The sequence below is a fragment of the Ictidomys tridecemlineatus genome, chromosome 3 (genome assembly GCF_052094955.1).
Source record: "Ictidomys tridecemlineatus isolate mIctTri1 chromosome 3, mIctTri1.hap1, whole genome shotgun sequence".
NCBI lineage: Eukaryota > Metazoa > Chordata > Mammalia > Rodentia > Sciuridae > Ictidomys > Ictidomys tridecemlineatus.
Genome location: NC_135479.1, coordinates 117,804,463 through 117,818,955, shown reverse-complemented (window position 1 = coordinate 117,818,955; position 14,493 = coordinate 117,804,463). Strand labels below are relative to the sequence as shown.

The 14,493-nt window shown below is 36.8% G+C and overlaps 1 pseudogene; it reads right to left on the bottom strand.

Moving 5' to 3' along the window:
- Positions 1-13,275: 13,275 nt before the first annotated feature.
- On the bottom strand, positions 13,276-14,121 carry LOC101971862 (ADP/ATP translocase 2 pseudogene; annotated as a pseudogene).
- Positions 14,122-14,493: the final 372 nt, after the last annotated feature.

The window sequence follows — 14,493 nt, the reverse complement described above, 5'->3', positions numbered from 1 at the left end:
ATCTTTAAGAGATGATATTATAAGAGCCACACCTTTAAGTAGAGAGTTGCAGACAATCTGCAGCAACCTGCATTAAAACCCTTGTTTTCAAAAATGCAAATTTGTATACCAATCTGATTAAAACATTATGAAAAGAGTTGAGCATAACTAAATTTGAGATTTGCTTCTGCACAATTTCATCTGAGAGAAATAGTATATGAACAGAGAAAAGTGCATAGCTGAGCTGCATAGAATAGGAATACACAAAATACATTCATGCACCCCAAATACCTAGCAGCTTAGTTTGCTCTATTATGAGCTACATCCATGGACATCTGGTGTTACAACTTTCCTTCTAAATTCACATAACCCTCTCCTACCACTTCATAACAACCCACAACCTGCAATTTTTCCAATACCCACAAATACACGTTAGGTCACTTACAAGGAAAAAAAATGCCACATTTGTTGTAATATTTATGTGTATGTCTTAAACATTTAATGTAAAACCTTGCACAGTAGTTCTACTAGGTGTACATCTTCATGTTTGTCTGTCACAGACAGTTTTTGAGTGCTTTGCCTGGTCCTATTTTCCCATAGCCCTCTGGTTTTAATTGTATAATTTTGAAAACAAGAGTTTTAATGCAGGTTGCTGCAGATTGTCTGCAACTCTCTACTTAAAAGTGTGGTTCTCCTAAGTATCATGTCTTAAAGATTCAGAGATTACTTTTAAAGTTCTCACAATCACCATTCACCTTGCCCTGCTGGACTTAGAGTGATAACAGCCACCTATTCTCTCTATCCCTGGGTGGTTTTGAGATTGAAATAGTCCTTTTTAATGCATGCCCATCAATTATCTACACTGTTTGAAGAGGTCAAGCAGAATGAGGGCTTGGTGTAGGACTTTGGATTTAATTATTACTGGTGTTCACTGTTAGATGTTTTACAAACTAGTTCTACACACAGGAGGTAGCCAGACCTCTAAAGAGCAAGTCAGATCAAGTCACCTCCTTTTTCAAAATCTTACAATGGCTTCCTGCCACTCTTAGAGTGAAAACTGTGGTTTTTAAGAAAGTATATATCCTGTTATAGGAAAGCAACTTAAAAACCCAGATCTCAGTCACATTCCTCCTTTCAGTTTCGCATGATGCCTCTTATATAATGACCAAAACCCAATAGGAAACCAGAGCAAAAAGTCCCCCTTCTGTGGTCAGGAAAGGTCAGCTTCCAGGGCATGCTGCCAGGTGGAAAAGGGTGGAAAGTGAGTCTGAAAAGGTAAATGGAAAGAATATAGCTAGAAACTTTTTTTTAGTTTAAAAAATCTTCTCATTTGATTTCTAGTGCTTTGCTACTCCAAATGTGGTCCAGAAATTGGCAGCTTCAGCATCTTCTGGGAGAGTGTTAGAAATGCAGAAAGTCAGGCCTCTCCACAGAAGTACTAAGTCAGAGTCTGTGTTTTAACAGAATCCCGCAGGTGATTCGTATGCACATTAAAGTTTAAGAAGCACTGTTCTCCAGTCTTGTGATATTGGCTCTCCTCCTTGTTACCTCCTTGACAACAGCCTTGCTGTATCCTTTCCTGGTGCCTCTTGCTCTTGCAGTTCTGTAATACAAAGTTTCAAAGTCTGATGCATCACAACTAGCCTGGAGAAATTTTAGTGGTGTGTGAACTTTTGTCTTCAAGAAGACCATTTCCATGTTAGTAGCTGTGTAGTAACGTTTTCCAAGAAACCAGGTCCAAACAACTAGTCAAACTTAACTGATTCATGCTGACTCATATAAATATTGTCTATCCGTTTTCAAGAAAAATCAAAGGAAACACCTACACCTACCATAATTATGAAGTGACAGATGTTCATCAATATGGATTTTTAAAACTTTGTAATATAGAAAAGCCTACGAAATTTAGTTAGCCACAAATCCTTTATAGATTAAATTCAATAAATGACTATCTTTAAACTTTTCTTCTAGTTGAAGAAAAGTGATCCTAACAAATGTAAGGATTTCCTCCCTTCCATAAGGTTCCCCAGAATAGTCTCCTAGTCTCCTATTCTTAAACCTTCAAAAGTGTTTTTGAGTCATTTATTTTTCTTGATCTCCCTCTTGGAAGACAAATAATCCTTTTTAGTGACTCACATCTTTTTCATTCCCTTTTGTTAGCTTTTTGTTGCTGTTATCAAAACATCTAACAAGGAAAACTTGGAGAAGGAAAAGTATTTTGAGCTCCAGATTACAGAGGATCAGTCCATGGACAGTCAGCTACATTGCTCTGGGTCCCTGTGAGGCAGAACTTTATGGCAGAAGAGCACAGTGTAGGAAAGCTGCACAGTTAGTGACAGCCAGGAAACAGAGAGAGCTTGAATGGCAGAAACCAGGGATAATATAATCTCCAAGAGCATGCCCCTCCACCTCACCCCGAATCCCCACCCCATGACCTACTTCCTCAGCCACGTGCTATTGCCTACAGTTATCAACTGTTAGTGCATTCAAATCATTAATCTGCAAATGGATTAATTTGCTGATTAGGTTACAACTCTTATAATCTAATTTCACCTTTGAACATTCCTGCATTCACACATGAACTTTAGGAAATTCTTCATATCCAAATCACAACACCATTTCCAATTTTCTAGGTAATAAATATCCTTATCACTACTTACCTTGGTAACCTCCTAAGTAGACCTCCTAAATGTCTTATTTTTTCATATCAGTTAGTTCTACCCAAACTTCCAGGAGATCAACATTATTTTCAGAGTAAGTTTCATGACTACCCCCAGCTTAAAATTTTTAATTCTTGATAATTTGCTCCCAAACTAACATATCAACTCCATGCATGATGTCCTTAGCAGCACCATCTTCAACCATAGATGAAACCATATGTCTCTCTAAGTGTATCTCTCTCTATCCCTCTCTGTCTCTGTCTCTGTCTCTGTCTCTCTCTCTCTCTCTCTCTCTCTCTCTCTCTCTCTCTCTCTCTCTCTCTATATATATATATATATATATATATATATATATATGCACTCAGGAGAACTCCCCAACTTCTATTATAAGTCCATCTAAACCATTTCTCTCATCCTTTTCTCTTTAAAGGCAACCCTTTAACTTCAGACATCATTTTCTGTGCTAGCCACTTTGATTTTCACTTGTTTTTATCCTCTGTTATTTTTTCAGATATCCTTTGATTCAATACTTCATAGTCACAGGTCATATCTTTCCCCTTCAGGGTTTAACCCTAACAAAACTCAGCTCAAGTGAGTGAACCTGGATGCTTCTTGTCTGTCTGGTTGGCTTTGTTTGTTCCTTAGAGAAGGTGTTAAAAACCTTATTTCTAGTCCTTACTAATTCTTTATTTCTATAACCAAACTGGTTTCCTGAACAGACCTTACGTCATTTCATTTCTGTGAGTTGAATATACTTCTCCTTTCTGAATGAAAAAAAATCATATCCACTCTTCAAGATCCTGCAGAATTTTATTTTTTCATAAAAGTTTGCATTTCAGACCACTTCAGCCACATCAGTATTTCTCCCTCTTTTCCTTATCTCCATGTGCTTTTCAGTGTTTGCATCAGTGTTTATTTTTAGTTAAGACTTCTGTGATTTTATGATGTTAGGTGAACTATTCTTGAATTGCTTAACTCACAGTTATGTCTTTTATCCTTACCAGACTGGGAACAACAACAACAAAAAAGGAATATAAGAAAAAGTCTAGGAATATTTAAAAAGTCTAACTTTGTATATGCCTTAGAAGTTTTGCTCGTATTCAATAACAGTAATTGATTTAAGCCATAACAATACTGAATATTTTTAATGGAAGAAGAGTTGTGTTTTTTTGTTTGTCTTCTCTTAATGGAAAGCACTTACTTGGCACTTCCTGGACACGGTGAAGTTGCCTACAAATAATACAGATATTACTCACATGTTGACAGATTAACAATGCTCTTTAAAGTTGTTGTTACATATCCAATTCAAGTCTACCATTAACTTTTAGTCCCACAGCAATTTCTGTTTCCAATGTCCATTCTCAGTTGCACTGTCTCCATAACACTATTAACCAATAAAAACAGGTTAAAACAAACCTATAATTAAATTGACATAAAAAAGTACTGAGGTTTTCTTTTAGTGCCGTGCTTTCCATCTTAATATCTTAAATGTGCCCATTATCGTCTACTTTAATGAATTGTTCATAACTCCGTTTCAATGGGTTGTTTGAATATACATGTAAAATTTTTAAATGTTTTATGTGCTTATGTATTTAATTTTCTCTTTATGTGTCACTTAGAGTAAGTTGTAGTAAATTTTAATATACAAACATTACAAACGAGTTTCCAATAGTTGATACCTTAACTTAGAATTTAATAAATTTAGAGTGGTTTCTTAAATGAATGTGTTTGACAAGAATCACTTTATTCGTTGGCATCACAGTTTAGAAGTCTTTTGCTTTAAAATTCTATGTAGAGAGAGCTTAAAACTCACTAAGAAAAAATACATTTTCCACATGGTCAATTAAGCCTCCCTTTATTAACATTTCTAGTAAAGAATGAAAGAAAGAAAATTTAAAGTATTGGTACCATTTTTCAATTTTCAAAGCAGAAAAGAGTTTGAAATAAGTAGCATTCAATACTGGTGAGATAAACAGCCCTCAGATAGTGACAAACTTTCTCCTTGACAAAATTTTAGTCAATCTACTGTAAATCCCCTTGTGACTAGGTCTGAAATTGTCCCTACTTCTTGTTTGCCCAGTTTCTGCAAGAATGCAAGTAAACCAAGTTAGAGAGAATCCTCTCCCACTCTTGATATCTGACCCTTTGGCTTGAACTCAGCAACAATCTTGTGCAAAGTCAGTCTACCTGCCATGCCTCGGGTTAGTAATCTTAATCCCCTGGCCTCCCTTGACCCCAAGCCTGCTGCTTGGCTACAGTCTTGTTGAGCCTGATCTCTCCCTCCTTCTTGGAAATCTTAACACCTATCCCAACAATCCTGAATAGAGTTTTCTTTACCATTTTTAACAAGTTTCGAACCAATGTTTCCAACAGTTGTGGAGCCATAACTTAGGATCAGTTTTACCATTGATCCACCAGATCTCTCACCCAGAGTCCCAAGTGGGTACTTTTGAAGGTGTTGTCTTCATTCCTGACTAATCAGTACACTGCTGCCCTGACTCCTGAATCAAGAGCTCAAGATCTGTTTGAGACATGGTGAGGACCGATAGTGGTTCTTAATATTTCATAAATATCCTTTGAAACAGTGGTAGAGCTCCAGGCTTAAAGGTACCTGTTTGAGCAAGAATATTCCTATATAGAATATCAGCTCTTTCTTACAAGTGAGGATTCACCTCCAGTCTCCTGGGCTAGACGTTTGTTTTTTCTTGGCTCTTTGTGAAGCCTTTCAGTTAGAAGTTCAGCTGGATTCCCAGGCAACCAAAGACTGCCTTAGAGTTTTAGGCTTCCCTGTGATAACTTGCTTCAGAGTTCAGCTTCTCGTTTGTTTGAGAGAAGCTGGATTAGAGTCTTCAGTTTCTTTATTTGTAAGAAATTGAAATGTCATTTCAGTTCTCTGCCCACGGGCTTAAGAGTCTGTGTGTGAGAGTTCCCAGGCCCTCTGGTTGAAGGACACCACTAATACCAACTCAGTCAACTGAACCTCTCTCCTCCTGTAGTTTCTGCTGACAGTATGCTCTGTCACCTTGGTGGGTGCAGGCCCTTCCCCCTCTTCTTGGCACGCTTTTAGTAAGGATAAGTTGGATCATCAATGTTATTTTAGAGAAACTTAAAGATTTTCTCTAAGACTGCTCTCTTCCGATTGCTTCTTCTCCTATTTCCTCTTTTTACCACTTGATTTTCCCATCAGTTCCCTGGGATTGATCCCTTTCAATCCCCTGCCTCCTTCATCCCTCTGTCTACTCTGCCAGACTTTGCCTTTCCTGCTTCACACCCTGATCTCCCCATAGTCGCTAAAACTTTAGTTGCCTATTCTTTGGGGGTTTCTCAAAGGACTCAGAAAATCCCCAAGGACCCATTTGAGGCTGAGAAGAGAGCAAATGGCTAATAGGAAATAAATTGAATATTGAATCCACTCAGATGGTATTTGAATGCAACCAGACAGTTGTTTGATATCCTTCACTGTTTCCACCTAATTTCTAACCCATTGGCTTTATAAGATTGTAAATCACACAAATGAAAAACCCTAAACATCACCTCCATAAATATTGGTGAAAAGTGGCCTCATATTGAGTAGGTAACCTTAACTTGTTCCATCTGCCAGAAATAATTTAGGTAAAAATATAAAGTAGAGATAAACCAGTGAATTTGTTTTCTTGCATTGACCTGCTTCAACGTTTCATTTTCAGAATTTAAGCTACCCTTTTTCCTTTAAAGTTATGTATAACTCACAATAATTTAATAGATTGTACTTTTGGAGATAGAAATATAGCATCATTTTTAATCTCCTTTCCTGATCCTTCTAGAATTGGGAACTGTTGCTAAATTTATGCAAATAACTATATTCTTATTTTCATGACAATATATTCATTTACATAAGTTCAATAAGAATCTGTCCTTCTTATCAAAGGACATAATTGGAAAAATTAAGACTTTGGGATTTCATATTTGAAAATGACGTATAGAATCATGTATGACCACAAAGTTTTAAGGAAAAAAGTTTGATTTTATGGAACCAAATACAAAGCCCTCTTAGAAAAACCACCTGCTATCTGTTTTACAGGTTCTCAGCCTTACAGACGAGTAAAGAGTCACTTGCTGCAAAGCCCAGGAATATTAAGACACTCTGGGAATCTTGAGAATAAAGGAATTTCCCCAAACCAATAGGTACTGCAGTGAAGTCTGTTGGCAAATCGCTTGCTTGGCTTTCTGATCTTAAGAGACTTTTAAAAGTCAAATCTCAGATTTCCCTTTAAAACTGCCAACAAAGCAAACTAAAAATGTCTATGCTCTTTGTTATAATTCTTGATACCTTAAGTTAAATTATCAGGCCAAATCAAACAAGAGTAAATCTAATTTGTAAATAAAAATAAAAAAGGGAAATGACTGTAGAGAGAAAATTTATGTTTCAATGGAAAACTATAGCATACCCTTTGGGAGTTATCAGACTCAACTCAAGATCATTAACTTTGAAATTTTTGTTACCTACCTGTTAACTAGACTGACTCCTATCACTTTGTACATTTTTTCAATCCTTACCAAATTCTTAATTCTTCCAGTTTCCTCCAGTTTCTAGCTACAACTCTCCAACACTAACATTCTAATATTTCTTGGCCCTCCTGATTTAGAGTCATAGAGAACACTGGTTGCCAAGATCCTTTGAGGGTCTTCATGTGGTCTTATATCTAAAAAGTATGGAAACCAAAACTAAACAATGGGTACCTTCATGACTAGGGTTTCTGCAATGTGGCAACTAACATGCTTCACACAACATCTAGAAGTTTACTGGTTTACCCAACTACAAAGCGACAGCATGTGGTGTGGTTGTTCCCTAAGAAACAAAAGACAGTTTGAAGGAGAGATGGACTTCTGTTGTTCAAAGGAAAGAAAAATGTCTCTGTTTTCCTTGAACAAGAGGAAGAACTGGGAAAGACTCGTGTATTAGGATTCTCCAGGGAAACAGAATTAGTAGGACTAGATATAAGAGGAAATTCACTCTGGGAATTGGCTAGTGAAATTATTGAGGTCAAAATGTCCCATGATATACTATCTCCAACCTGCAGAACCAGGAAAGCTGGTGGTATGATTCATTCTAAGTCTGAAGTCTCAAGAACTAGGAAGCCAATGGTATAAATTCCTAATCTGAAGCTAAGAGCATAAAAGTAAGGAGAAGATGAATATCCCAATAAGAGACCTCACCCTTTCTCTGCTATTGTATTCTGTTCCTTCAATTGATTGGTTGATGCCTACTTCCGTTTATGGTTCCTTTACCTAATCTACTGATTCAAATGTGAATTTCTTCTAGAGACAATCTCATAGATATAATGTTTTACTACTTATCTGGACATTCCTTAGCCCAGTCACATTCACACACAAACTTGACCATCACAAATCTCTTCTTGACCAAACTTCAGACAACTTTTGGTGGTCTAAGCTATCTTCTGAACTAGTCCCCAGCCTTGGGCCCTGTGCTTGCTAGACCTGGAATAGCCCAATTTTAACATGAGTCCTGCTTGGTAAGTTTATAAAATCCTCCCATCCTGAAGATGTACACTACTGAGCAAGAATTCTGTCATATCAGTATATTCTTCTGAAATTTCTAGAAAAACAGAACCAATAGGAGATGGGGGGTTGGGAGACAGATTGATCCCTACAATAATTATACAGGCTGAGAAGTTCAAGACCTTCAGTTGTTCAGTTGGACACTATGTCAATCAACTTTGGTGTAAAAAAAATTCTGAGACGATCAGTTTATAAAGAGGAAAGGTTTATTCCGGTTCAAGCTTTAGATGTTTCAGTCCAGTGTTGGTTGGCCCCATGAAGTTGTGGTGGAAGCTCATGGCCACAGAATCTGGTCGAGCAGAGCTGTTCACCTCACAGCTGAGACACAAGGGAAGGAGAAAGAAAAGGCTGAGTCCTACTATCCCCTTCAAGAAGATGCCCTCCATGACAAGAAGACCTCTTTCCTAGGCCCAACCTATTAAAATTTCCACCACCTTCTGATAGCACCAAGCTGAGGACTAAGCCTTTAACACATGGACAATGTTTGGGAGACAAGGTGCAGAGACCAAGGAGAGCCCATGATATATTCCAGTCTGGGTCTAAAGGCCTGAAAAATTAAGAGAGCCAATGGTATTAATTATAGTCCAATTAAATGCAAAGGCAGGAGAATATTTAACATCTCATCTTAAAGATAATCAGGGAGAAACTGCTCTGAGTTTGACCCTTCGGGGTCAGATGACTCATGTAATTAATTTTAGAGATTCCTCATTCCTTTGTAACAGCTATGACAACAGCAGACCTTCTCTTTGCTATCCAATACTGAAAATTCCTTTAATCCATAGAAGTGAAATATCTAATTTTAAAACTGGCTGAAGACAAAAACAACCATGAAACTTTATCCAGTAAATTCCAAGAATTAAATCTTGTCATTGTCAGTGATGGGTACAAAGATAAAATCAAATGGGGGGAAAGGTCAATATTTCTTTCCCAGTACTGGAAATCTAGGGGAAAGACCTAATATTTTAAAAAGCAAGAAATCATATAACTGGAACTCAAATTTTATTTCAAATTTAACATATAAAAAAATCTGATATAGGAATTAAATGAGTTTTCGTTCCTTCATTATACTTTCTTTGATCCTAAGGAAGACAAAAGTTTCTTAATTGAAATTATTTTCTTTTGGGAGCATGGGGACCTGGTAATAATATGGATGAGTGGGTTTACAATTCTGTAAACAAAAATATTATATTCATTTTAGAGAGTCCAAAGACTACACACTAATAATAAACTTGTGTATTTGTCTAGTAAGGGATTTCTTTGTGCCATAGAAATCCACATCTTGTCTAGTTTACAAGCTTTCTTTTCTTTCTTTTCTTTAATTGAAGGAATAAAAAGCCCTAAGAATTTTCAGGGGACACCTATGCTTCAAGCCCATATGTTATCTTATTACGTTGAGCTCTTAAGTGTGTTTGATTTTCATTTTCATTTCAAAAGCAAACTTCTTTCTCCTTTGATCTTTAAAATCATGTTTCTGAATAATTTTAATTCATGTAAGCATAAAAATAACCTTTTTATTGCATCACTCTCGGGTTACTGAGTATCTTTCTGCCAGTTATCATTCCAAAATAATAACAAAAACAAAAGCACAGATTTGCATAACACTCACAGTTTCAAATCAATTTTACATACTTTGTCGCATTTTCTCCTTCTAAAGCTTTATGAGGTATGGAAGCTGGTATTATTTTTCACACTTTATAGATAATGAAACTGAGGTACAGAGAGTTTAACGTACTTGCCCAAGGGCATATAGCTAATAAATGATAAAATAGAGCTACAACCCAGGACTTCTCTTTTCTGGTCCACAAAATAATAAATCATGTGTGTGTGTTTTTTAAGCCTTAATTTCTATTCTAAACAAGCCTTTCCCATTAGATTGGACCAAATATTTATATCTTACTATGAAGGCTAACAGTATATTCTAGTGAAGTTCCAAACTCTCAATTTTCTTGTCTGTGAAAGGCAGATATGAATGTGAGAATTAAGTCAGTTAACACAAAGTGGCCCACTACTTGAAGAGAGCAACTTTGTGTCCCACTCATTCTTGTTTTCCCTCGGCCAGACATGAGATGACAACGTCTCTGCAGACACCTCAAGCTGCATCTTTGCCCATCACAGGAAAGTTGTCATGGTAAGTCTTCCTCTCAGCACATTAACCAGATTCTTCCCATTTGGTGGAGTCTGTGTCTTCCCTTGCATTTCAATAAGAACAGAACATGGTTTCTTAGCCCTCAGCATCCCAATGAGGAAATCCTTTAACATGGTGAATATGTTCTCTGTCTCTACATTCCCTTATTTAATTGCTTTATTTTTTCTCTCTTTCTCTCTCTCTCTCTCTTTTTTTTTTTTTTTTTTTTTTTTTACTTTGAGTTACAAACTTCCATGCAGGAAAACTCTTGTCACTCTACCCCCATGCCTGTGTGGCTGACGGCTGACAATCTGTCTAGGAACAATTCACTTTTTTAATGAAAGAACATTTGCCAAAGGTTCTCTTTTGCCTTTTCCGATATCATGAAGATGAATTTGTATTTGAAGCACACAAAGTCAATGATCATCCAAAGCAAAAATACATGCATGGCACATAAGCTATATGTCACTGGAACAGATGTCATCGTGCTCAAATTTAATGGGTCTCAGGAGTAATTCTTTAGCTCCCCTGATATATTTCTCCCTATAAATTGCTGTGGGAATTGCTTCTTTACAGCCCCCATTCCCAGAGGGAAAAGCTACTTATTACTTACTTAAGATGATTGTCTTCTACTTGTTAACCTCAAAAACCTGCCGTAGGAGGTCAACTTTAAACAAGATTTCAAACCTGTCTCTGGTACCCTCACCCTCAGAGAACAAACAACAGAATCTTGCATCAGAATTCAACCTGTCTCACGGGCATCTGGCATCTATCTGGTCTGCACAGTAACACATATTATCTTGCTTTCTTATTTCATAGCATTTGCTGCTCTCTTATAGCATATGGAATTGGGGGCTGCAAATACTGTCACTATGGGAAAAATAGGCTACAGTTTTCATGGGAAACTGTGAAGAAACAACAGGTCTGTTGCAAGGATCTTACGTGTATTAGAACACGAAGCTGAGAGAAAAGAGCTGAAAGTACTCAAGGTTTCAAGTCAGAAAAACCAAGGGCACATAACCCACACGATATTCATTTTCTAGACTATGCTGAACATATTTGAATATCTTTCTAGCAATCCCAGAGCTCTGAGTACAGTGATGTGTGCACTAAGATCCAGGAGTCTCACCCAATGGACATTCAAAATGAGCAGCTTAACCCACTGTAATTTTTCTTAGTAATTGGAATGCTTTTTATTTATGTGATATTGTGTCACACTCTAGAAAAATCATAAGGCCTATTTTCCTATTGATTAATTGCCATATATATCACAAATATACTCTAAATACACACACACACACACACACACACACACACACACACACACAAATCTAATAATCTGAATCAGTGGTACCAGAAGGGAAATCTCCAGAGGATGAGCAGCAAAAACTTACTAGTTTTTACATTATCTGACCTTCAGTTTTCCCATGGTATCTTATATATTTCCTATTCTTATCTCTAATACTAAAAATGACTTACGTTATGTAGTTTTAAGACTTGACTTTAAAAATTAGAAGGCTTTCTCCCATTGTCTATTGTTTTTATGTCATCAGTATTTTCTTTCTTTGGTTTTTAATATTCTTCCCTTCTTTTCTCTCTTTTTCTCTCACTACCAGCCCATCCCAGCTCAAAGGGACAATGATGTTTTATTACAAACACCCAAGGAAAGAATCTGAAAATTTCTAAGCTTCATTATCTCCAAACCAGAATTGTCCACTTTCCCTTAAGGGATGAATGGTAGAAAAACAGACAAGGTGGACTTTAAACTACAGCTACAATTAACTGAATGCCAGGGAGAAAAAAGGACTTTGTAAAAATTATCAATCATCTATTTTCATAAATAAAGAGACTATTTTCATATCAAAATAATCTTCTTATAACCCAGAACTAATGCTGGATGACCCTCTTAAGTAGCTATCATCTTATTGAGTGCTTGTTCTCAGTCAATTATTATGCTAAGCAAAATACATTTTTTTTGCTTAATCCTCACTCTAATGCTATGAGATCAGTGTTAGTAGTATTACTATCATTTCTAAAATGAGGAAATTGAGACTTTTAGTTGGCTAAATAACTTGCCTCACATCAAAAAGTTAGAGAAAACTGTGAAATTGATAGGGCAAAGGGGAGGAAGGGGAAGAGAGAGGGCATGAGGGTAGGAAAGGCAGTGGAATGAGATGGACATCATTACTCTAATACATGTATGAAGACACGAATGGTGTGACTACGTCATGCACAACCAGAGATAAGAAAAATTGTGTGATATATGAGTAATATGGATTCAAATACATGCTGCTGTTATATGTAACAAATTAGAATAAATTTAAAAATAAAAGAAAAAAAAGATTAAGGATGTAAATAATAGTAATAATAATAATAATTCAAGATCCCAGTGGTTATTGTTCATGTAGATTACTAACTAAATTTGTCCCAATTCTTTGTGATGTTTTTAGAAGAGAAATATTCCTGGGAATTTTACAGAGTTTTGTTGAAAGGACTGAAGTTAAGAAGGCAATGTTATAAGATATGCTAGGAGCATTAGGGATAACTTAACCTATATAATAAACAAAGAGTAATTATTTTTTTTAAAAAAAGAAATAAACTGTCAAATTGAAACTCAGATCAGACTCATTTTAAAATAACATATGGTTTTAACCCTGAGCTGTAATGCCTCAAGAATTTTTTTGTTTTGTTTTTAGATATTTTTATTTCTTCAAATTTGTTATTTATCAGGAATGATGAAATAAAAAAATAGAATTGAGTCCCATCATTATTATCATCATCATCATGGAAATGGCTTTAAGAGAAAACTGGTCAGATGAATATTAATGCTTCCTATTTTCATCCAGGAAATACTTGACATTGATAAACAGCCAAGAGTCTGTCCGGAATGCTCAAGATATGTTATATAATACAACATGCTGTTCACAGGTGGGAGAAAACATAGGAAATAACTTATATGAACGTCTTGATTTCATCATACAAGTACAAAAGCACCACCCATTGGACATTGGAGAACATTGAACCTTGCACCCTTGAAAAAATCTTTGCCTCCTTTATCAGGAGCAATCTTTGTCTATCTTGCCTGTATATAATGTCCGTTCCTTTGAGCCCTGACTGTATCATCATGCCAAGTTGAACAGTATCAAATGAATAGGAAGTCAACCCAGCAACCCCGTGACAGGCTGTGCAATCATCCAGCTGATTAAGATGTGAGTCTTCTGGGGTCTGGAAGCATTCCCTTTACAGTGCTGTACATACCAAAGTAGGCAGCTTGGTAGATGATACTACCCTGCACGGATGCATTAAAGCCTTAATCCCATCAGATTTGTAGATCTTAACCAGGCAGTCCCCGTCACCGAGGCCTTTGAATTCCCTTTTAGCTCTGGATTTCACCACACCAGCTGCTGGATGGATTAGGGCAAAATGAAGAAGACACACAAAACACAAGGGTGTGTATTGATTTCATCTACTTTTCCCTGCAAAGTAGCGCCAGAAGCGATCCTCTTCTCCACGCCACCCAGGAAGATCTGCTTGTATTTATCTTTGAAGGCAAACTTGGGAGCCTGGGTGGAGAAGTATCTGATGACATTGCCCAGGTTACCATGCCAGAAGGACAGGACTCCCTGCTTGTTGGGGATAGGAACCACGCAGTCTATAATGCCCTGGTACTGCTTCTCCGTGGTGATGTACTTGGCACATACTGCACCTGCAGAGGCAGCTTGACCCGCTCCACAGGCGCAACCCTGGTCTTACAGCAGCCAGAAAGTCCCTGACAAAGGACACAGCGGCATCTGTCATGTTGGAAGAAGAGGAGGCGGGCAACAGAGGGACAGAACTGGACTAGGAACCGGCTTTGACTCTCGGTTCAAAATATATTTTGAGACAATGATGAAGACAAAATTGTTGATCAAATGAAATAGACTTTTGCCAAGCCTTGATTTACATATATGATCCTCTTCTTACATGTAGAATTCCGTGAAGATAATAAAAACAAGAAAAATTCAGTGATGCTTTGGGGCCACCTTTCAATTTTTAACACTGTCACTTTTCAGTTGCTAAATAATTCTGTAAATATATCTATAACAGAATATTTTATTATATGATACTAATATCATACTTATGGAAATTAATGATGACCCTTTAATTTTAAATGACCAGCCAATATTCAAT